Source organism: Tursiops truncatus, chromosome 5 (genome assembly GCF_011762595.2).
Source record: "Tursiops truncatus isolate mTurTru1 chromosome 5, mTurTru1.mat.Y, whole genome shotgun sequence".
NCBI lineage: Eukaryota > Metazoa > Chordata > Mammalia > Artiodactyla > Delphinidae > Tursiops > Tursiops truncatus.
The window spans coordinates 130,858,378-130,867,046 of record NC_047038.1 but is presented as its reverse complement, the minus strand read 5'-3'; the positions used below and the strand labels follow the sequence as shown (position 1 = coordinate 130,867,046).

Here is an 8,669-nt window from a genome sequence, read left to right as displayed (position 1 = left end):
TTTTGTAGTTTTCATTGGAACATTTACAAAGTATGCAAAATGATAAAACTACTATACCCTACAGATAGGGTAGAAGTAGATAATCTTCTAACTGTAAGTATCCAGCACCATCTATAATAGAAAAAAACCAGATTAAAATTTTAGTTTAAGACATTTCTGGAGGAATATCTGCTCCTGTATCACTAGGTGATATTGCCTTCATATTAACTTATATTTCAGATATAAGGAATATTTTTTTCAAGAGACAGTTAAAACAGTGATAGATAGCATTTACTGAATATCTACATCGTATCACTTAATCCTCACAACAATCCTGCGAAGTTAGGTGGTATTTTTCCTATTTCACAGATGAAAATGATATTTAGAAAGGTTGCCCCAAGGTTTACTCCGTAAGCAACAGAGCTGGATTTTGAATCCCGGTCTGCAGGGTTCCAGAGCCAATTCTCTGTCTGTTGTATTCCCTACTACGTTTATGAAGCTTTTATGATTTCTTACTTTAAGTTTGTAGTTTGGAAGATTTATATTACTTAAGCAATACTCATGTTATCCATAGTAATCCATTTATGGTTTGTGACTTGAAATGTAAGGGCCACATCTGATTTGGCGAGCCTTGTTAAACTTGTTCACATAATTTTGGCTCAGAGACAATTTATTGATAATATCTTAACCTAAGGATGAGCGGCTGCAGTCAGGGTGTCTTGCCTGCAGGTATTCTTGAGATTTCAAAGCATTTCAAACTCAAATAGAAGCGAGATACTAAACATGCTAAAGAGGGCCCCTAAAATTTCTAACCACTTTTAGAGGCTAAATGCTACTCTGTCCTACAGTATAAGGACTTAGGTTGGTTGCTGTTATTTTCTAAAATATTTGTGAAGTTTGAATAAATAAACTGATTTCAAAACACATCATTTGAAGAAAGCACTTGTAATTAATTTGGTCTTCTTTACACCTCCTTTAATCATATTATTAGCTTACCAATATGGGCACAATCTGAAGCTGTTAAACTCTTAGGATAGAAGTATTTAAAAATGTATAATAATGCTCAAAAGATATTTGGAGATTTTACTAACCGTATATAACTTCTGACATAGTAGTAAGAGAATTATTTCTGCCAAAATAAACAATACAGATTATAGTTACTATATGAAGGTATTTTTGCCATATTTTTTCTTTGCCTCCACCCATGTCTCCCATATTATGTTTATTTAATGTTGATGGATTAGTATGGGTACAATCATGTAATGTTGGGAGGTAGCAAATAATGTGGTTCTGTTATACCTAAATGCTGAGAAATTGAACCATCAACTGTCTTTTCTGCAACATAGAGCTTAATTTCTCCCACTTCACCCTTGATGGGCTGGTAAGAGCATTTGAATTGGTAAGAAACACAGAATAAACACTTTAGGGCAATGAAACTTTTCAGAAGGAAAACTTGCGTGAAATCCAATTTCTTTCTCAAAATCAAGATTGAGAATATTTTGATTCATCATCTCTCAAGGTAGGTTAAAATACATACTGACATTTCATTGACATTAATTCAGATATTTTAAAAAGGAATATACCTTTTTGGTCTCTCTCTCTCTTCTGTATATATTTTAGATGAAAGCAAACTTGGGTGAGAATCAAAGCAGAAGTCTCAAGGTCTGTAGCCTTTCTATCAAGAGAGCTGATGCTTTTGTGTTGAGGAGACTTGTTGGCTTGCCTTGAGATTAGAGCATTTCTAGATTTGGTAGTTTCACAGCAGGCTTTTCTCACTGTTTGCTATGAATTGTCCGTAAGACAAAACTAAGCTTGAGGTAAAATTTACTGTTTGAAATTTCTTAACCTAATTTCTATAAACTGAAATTTTGTCAAATGCTCTGGGCATTATGAAAAGAATACAGTTTTAGACCTGCAGAAATTCTGATCTAAAGATTTTGGAGGAGGGACTTCCCTGGTGGTCCAGTGGTTAAGACTCCACGCTTCTAATGCAGGGGGCGCGGGTTTGATCCCTGGTCGGGGAACTAAGATCCCACGTGCTGCACGGCGCAGCCAGAAAAAAAAAAAAAAAAAAGATCCTGGAGGAAATCAAGTTTATAACTCATGAGATTTAATTTGGGTAAATCACTTGGGCTCCATTCTGCCATATGGTTTTATGGTTCAGAAGAATTATTCTTACCTTTTCTGAGATTAAATATCACTTGCTTTTATCAATATAACCATAGCAAAAAAATTTTACCCCAAAGAAGCCCTAAATATTAAAAAAAATAAGATACTATCTTCAGTCCATTAGGTAGATTTGTAGTTTATAATAGCTTAAAAGTTGTGGACTTACCCCAAGTTGGTTCAAAACAGAAATGATTAACTGTGAAAGAAGAAAAATCAATGATCAGTGATATCAATGGGTTTACCTTTTAGCTTATTTTTAACTTAGTACATATATAAGCTGAAATACTTTCTATATGAAAATCTTTGTTTTTATTGAAAAATTAATTCCATTTTTACTGCTTTGTGTTTTATTTACATGAGGTAAGATTTTTTTTTTTTTTTTTTTTTTTTTTTTTTTTTTTTTGCAATACGTGGGCCTCTCACTGTTGTGGCCTCTCCCATTGCGGAGCACAGGCTACGGATGCCCAGGCTCAGTGGCCATGGCTCACGGGCCCAGCCGCTCCGCGGCATGTGGGATCTTCCCGGACCAGGGCACGAACCCGTGTCCCCTGCATCGGCAGGCGGACTCTCAACCACTGCACCACGAGGGAAGCCCATGAGGTAAGATTTTTAAATGAATATGCAATATTTAGATTTAAATTCCCTTAATTCACAGAAATATTTTCTTGTAACTGCCTTGTAACAGTATTCACTGTATCTGAAATATAGAAAATTGATGTGAATGGTTGAGAAACTCACTGTAAACACTTCCATACAAGTGCTATCTTTCTTAAATTATTTGAATTCCCTCTGTGAATGATACTTGAACCAACATTTTAGGACAGCTATGACTTTGCTTCGAGGGTTTGCTTACACAAGCAATTTCACTGGATAAGTATTGTTTTATAGCTTTCCTGTGGTCCTGTTTTAAGAGACTGGCAGCTTGCTCAAGGAATTGACCACTATGTCAAGGTGAATCCCTCTATTTGTAGAGCTGTCCATACTAGCATGTGTGCAACAATATGTAAGCTAAACACTGTCCTGCTTGTTCTTAGGCAAGAACAATTGCCCTGAGGTAGCATTTGTTCCCTTAGGGTGCATTTTCCTGCTTCTTGGTTTAACCACAATCACTGGGAGAAAAAAATTCTTATCACTGTGAAGATATGGCAGTTCTATAGGTTACTCTGTCAGGATCCTTTCTGGATGGCTTGTGGCCAACAGCACTTTCAATAAAGTTCAGAAAAATAAAGTATAAATAAGTATTCAGATTTGGTAATTTGAATGAGTCATATGTCTGAGGAGTCAGTAGTTTCACTGGAAGAGACTTTGGAGGTAAATTAATACATTTACCCAAGGTCACAGAGCGAATTTAATTTTTTTTTTTTGTGGTATGCGGGCCTCTCGCTGTTGTGGCCTCTCCCGTTGCGGAGCACAGGCTCCGGACGCGCAGGCTCAGCAGCCATGGCTCACGGGCCCAGCCGCTCCGCGGCATGTGGGATCTTCCCGGACCGGGGCACGAACCCGTGTCCCCTGCATCGGCAGGTGGACTCAACCACTGCGCCACCAGGGGAGCCCAGAGCTAATTTAATTTTAAAGGTGAGCTTACAATCTAGGCTTTCCCATCACAGGCCAGGGCTCTTTTAGCCATGTTTTGATGTAAATGAACTTGCTAATTTTGTAATCATCAATAATTAATTATTGACGGTAGTTTCCTAAAACATTTTTAGAATATATATTCATATTCATATATATATAATACATTCTAATTAAAAGATGCTAGAATTTTTACAATTTGTCATTTGGAAATGGACTATAGAATCTCTTAAACAGCGGATTGTGGGAAGAACACTAGCTATTTGAACTTGACTTAGGTTTTTTTTTTTTGACTCTGTTTCTTATTTAGTTTGACCTTAAAGTTTCTGGCACACTTAAATATTCTTCAGGGTGATTGATTTTAAATAATCTGTAGTGAAGAATCCTGAAAATTTTTACCTCAGGCACGCAATGGTTTACGCCTAACTTTTTAGGCCTAACTTTTTGACATTTTTACGAATACTGCAGGTCTCTGAGATACCATCAACTGTAAAGTGTACCATTTAGTTAATGATGAATCTTAAAGAAAAAGGAGATTCTAGGTTAAATGCATCTGTTGTAAGATGTATCTTGATTTCAGAAAATGTTTAAGTGTGAAAAGTATATGGGAAATGAAACTTTTAGTGTTCTCTTTTGTAACTCCCTTCAAGTATTTCTCCTGTGTTTTTATAAACTAATATTCTGAATAACATATATCAATAAAGGGCCTTGTTAAATAGTTGAATTATGTGCAGTTCAGTAAAAAAAAATTGTGTTGGGATTTAGATTTGATCATCTTTAATGTGTTATGCATTTAAGCTAGTGTGCTTCGTTAGTGAAGAAATAAACTAGTCTGTTTCATCTCTGCTAAAGTAATTTATTCTGTAGTTCTTAAGTCTTTTAAGACTCTTCACCTTCTTCCTTAGCAATGATAGAAGACGTTGTTTTGTCAATTTATAGTTTGGATGAGTTGAATAAATGAATGTAGAACTGTTTGCATGTATCGAGTTAGTTTTTTTGGCTTTGAATTTAACAGCTGTTCTTAATTTTGTTTCCAAATGAATTGGACTAATAAATACAGTAATTTTGCTGATGAACTGGCTCATCTTAAATGGAGTGTCGAAAGTAATATTTTTGTAAACTTTATAGATCAACAGAGCAGTATTTACCGCTTTAAGATCATTAAGTGTCAGGACCTAGAAAAGAGGAAAGACAATCAAATAATCAGGGAGTTGTAACGCAGTATTTTATCTATCTTTTCTATGTTATATATTTTCTGTTAGCTTGATTAATGAAAACATGCTTTTTAGAATTCTTAGCGTTTATAAAATTACATCAGTAAGATTCACATTCGCTAATATTTTAAGTACCCCTCCACCCTTTAGTACCCACCCACCCCCTTCAAACCTACTATCTCAGGAAACACTAGTCCACATTTCTGTGTGTATGTGTGTGGACTCCAAACGTAGCAGGGACTTCTCAGAAAGATAATTAAACTTATGCTTACGAGGTTGGAAAAAAGGCTGTATTTGGGAATCCCTTTTTTTTTTTTTTTCCTTCTGGCTGCACCACATGGCTTGCGGGATCTTTAGTTCCCTGACCAAGGATCAAACCCGGGCCCAGCAGTGAAAGCCACTGGACCGCCAGGGAATTCCCAGGGATCACTTCTTTATGAAAAAAAACTTTAATAATATCATCTCCTATAGTTGTAACCAAAGTATCATTTAAAAATTTAGAATTAATATGCTATGTTACACACAATTTATTTTTTTGCTTGTGACTGAGTCAGTCTTGTTCTCTGTAATTTCCCCTCATTTACTAAAATCCTGTCAAAAGTAAAATTCAAATAATCCTTTTATACCTTGACCATAACCTTAAATCTAGTTCAAAGACTTCTGGGACAGATTCCATTTCAGTAAGAATGAATTTTCCCCCCATTAATAGCAAATATAAGTACAAAATTTTAGAGGTGAAATGGACTTCATAAATCATTCCTTTTCACTATTTTGTATTCTAAAGGAAAGTAAGACACAAAGGAGTTTAAGATTACTCCAAAGTGTTAAATGACAGAGCTTGCATCCCCAGATTATTTGACTTCAAATGCTTTTCTACTGGTCTCCTGGGTTCCCTCCACATGATCAAGGAAAGTTTCAGGTCTCAGGTTTCAAGGATATATGAGATTTTTACATTAAATGACTCAAATCAGACAAAATATCAATCACTAATTGTCCCCAAAGGAGAATAATAACCATTATTTTTGGTATCAACTTCTTTCCAAATAAATCTAAAGAATTTTCAAGTTTTTGTTTTGTATTCATTTAAATACTTTCTTAAAGGAAACTTTAAGTATAATTACCTGATTTGGATTATTAGGAAATGGAAAAGGAATTGGAATCTACAAAAAGGAGGAAAAAAGTGAATTGTGAATAAAATAAGGTGCTACATTTTGTTTTAGCTTTCTCATATGTTCATTTACTCATCCCTCCATCCATCCATCCCTCCGTCCATCAGTATTTATTGAGCAATTACGTGCTCTCAGGGAGTTCAGCTTCTAGTTAATGGAGATTAGATTCTAGTGAATTTCAAATCATGTTTTTCTTTCGAGAACTATGCTTATTTTGCTTAATTAGTCAAACCTAAAGCCTAGGAATCTGTCTTCTGTGTTGATAGTTCTTGCAAATCCTTCAGTTTTTCTACAGTAAGCCATCTTTGCCTGATTTTTCATACTATTCGGCCATCTGGTGGAAGGAAGAGCTTCTGTTTCATATACTAGTGATTCTTTTTATTGCCACAAAAATTTACATAATTTTAAGCATAGGACGTTAGTAGCAATTCCTAAATTCTAAACCAAGACTCCAGAATTTTGTGTTAATTTACAAATTAACGCAAAATCCAAATCGTATGGATTTCAGAAAAAGAAAAGAACCAACGCACCTTACCCTGACTAGAACCAAAATAATTAGCAATTAATTATAAATGCAAGAACTTAGAAATGTAGTGTCTAACAGTTAGGCCATGTGAAAACATTAAAGGGAAAGAATGTTCCATTGAGGACTGTAGCTTCAGTGACAACTTCTAAAAGACTACTTAAAGTTGAGAAGTAAGCAGTTCGAAATTAAATATAAGCAAAGGGAAGGTGTTTTGTTACATTTAGATATAAAAACAAAAACTATGCAAAATTGTGTTCATATTTTAAAACTTTTAGATGATAGACAAGAAGTTAAACAAGTTGCTATTTTAAAATGTGTATGAACTTTTCAAAACATCATTGCCTAAATACTGTTTATTTAACATGTCCCAACCTGTGTGGCAGCCTCATTGCCCTGTTCATTCTTTCCCCAGGTTGCCATGTCCTTCTCAGCACTTGCTATTCCCTCTGCCTGGAATGCCCCTTCCACTTCTCATGACCTGGCCTGGCTACCCTTCCTCTGTTAGGAGCTCTTTGACACATAGCCTAAGTCAGCTGGTTTTGTATTTGCATCTAGAAGCACTTACCAAATTACATTGTTTTTTCATTTATAAATCTCTCTTCCTCATCAGATTGTGAACTTATTTATACTTTTTGTTTTTCCAGCACTCACTGTAGACCCCATTATTTGGTAGACACTCAGTAAATATTAACCAAATGAATGCGGTCTGTACCAAAAAGGTAACTCTATTATGTATTTAGCATTGTCCTGGCCTTTATTAAAAAGATATTATAAGAATTCAGATATTAGGAGAGATTGGAAAGGGTACAAGAAGAGCAAAATAATTATATTGTTTGACCTGTGAAAAAAAGCTGGAGAGCTGGGGGAAAAACTTTAGAGAAAAGAAAACAGCAAGGCTATTTACAAAAAGAAAAAGAACAGGTAATATAGAAAAAGGTTAGCATTCCCTTCATGAAGAGTAACTAAGCTCATCATAGTCGGGGTAATTCAGTGTAAACATCTTTTTGATAGCAAGTGTAGAGAGACATTGGAAGAAGTCACTGAAGTTTTAGAGGGAAAGTTGCTACTCCTTTGTCACACTTCACCACAAGCTATGCAGGGAGGGTAGTGTGAATAGCTGATGCCTGGTGGCCTCTTATATTTCTGTGTCAAAATTTGGAAAATGTTATAACCATCATCCAACTAATAAATACTTTTTGCAGTTTGAGATTCCCCAAACTCATGCTTACCAGGGGCAATTGTGGAGGTGGGAGAGATGGGATCTGAGGAAAAAATGGTGGTCCTTGCGGTAGGTAAAAGTTAAATCTCTATAATAAGAAACATGATGTCAGTCATTCCAAACATTTGAAAACTTTTAAAATGATGAACATGTCATTTGAAAATACAACCAGAAGTTTACCTGACCACTGGAACTTCCTCCAGACTGTTCAAGCTTGTAAAACAATAACAGCAACAAGGTAAAGCAACATATGGCAATACGTTATTCATTACAAAGAGATTTTATTCTGAATGAGACTAGGTAACAAGCCACTATTGAGCATTATACGCATCAGTGACGTAGCTGTCCTGGAATAGGGAAAAGTTGAATTAATTTTGTCCAGTGATTTAGAACTTGTACTTCTTACCTTTAAACTTATTTCCAAAGAATGTTTTCTCTTTTTTTTTTTACATTTTGTAAGATTAATTACATATTGCATGCCTCTTCATCTTCAAATCAACAGTGTTCTCAGTTTAATTCTCAGCATTTATCAGTTCAAAGTGGAGAGAGTATGGAAGTTTAAATTTAAAGTTTGTATCCCCAAATACAGATTTTGAAAGCTCCCTCACTTCTCTGAAGGCTCCTTTGTTACAAAATGTTTAGGGGACAGGTGTTCCTGCCTACTAGGTACCCTACCTACAGGTACCCTGCCTACTAGGTACCCTACCTAGTCAGTTTAAGCAGAGCTTAAACTCATAGATCTCATTTGTATAGATGGGGACGCATGTCTATAATCAACATGAGATGGTTTGGGGTAAGGGTATTGTAAACGAAACTCAATT

The 8,669-nt window shown here is 35.3% G+C and overlaps 1 protein-coding gene and 1 long non-coding RNA gene across 2 annotated transcripts in view; one reads left to right on the top strand and one right to left on the bottom strand.

Moving 5' to 3' along the window:
* Positions 1 to 2,211: 2,211 nt before the first annotated feature.
* Positions 2,212 to 7,995, bottom strand: LOC141278829 (uncharacterized). Its single transcript, XR_012332200.1, has 4 exons — positions 7,859 to 7,995; positions 6,056 to 6,094; positions 4,869 to 4,895; positions 2,212 to 2,344 (listed from the first exon to the last, which is right to left on the bottom strand). It is a non-coding gene; the product is annotated as an uncharacterized lncRNA (long non-coding RNA).
* Positions 2,338 to 8,669, top strand: part of DSPP (dentin sialophosphoprotein) — a 138,487-nt gene continuing 132,155 nt past the window's right edge. The window contains exon 1 of the mRNA XM_019926391.3: positions 2,338 to 2,748. The gene's annotated coding sequence lies outside the window, so the exon portion shown is untranslated. The remainder of the gene's footprint in view (positions 2,749 to 8,669) is intronic.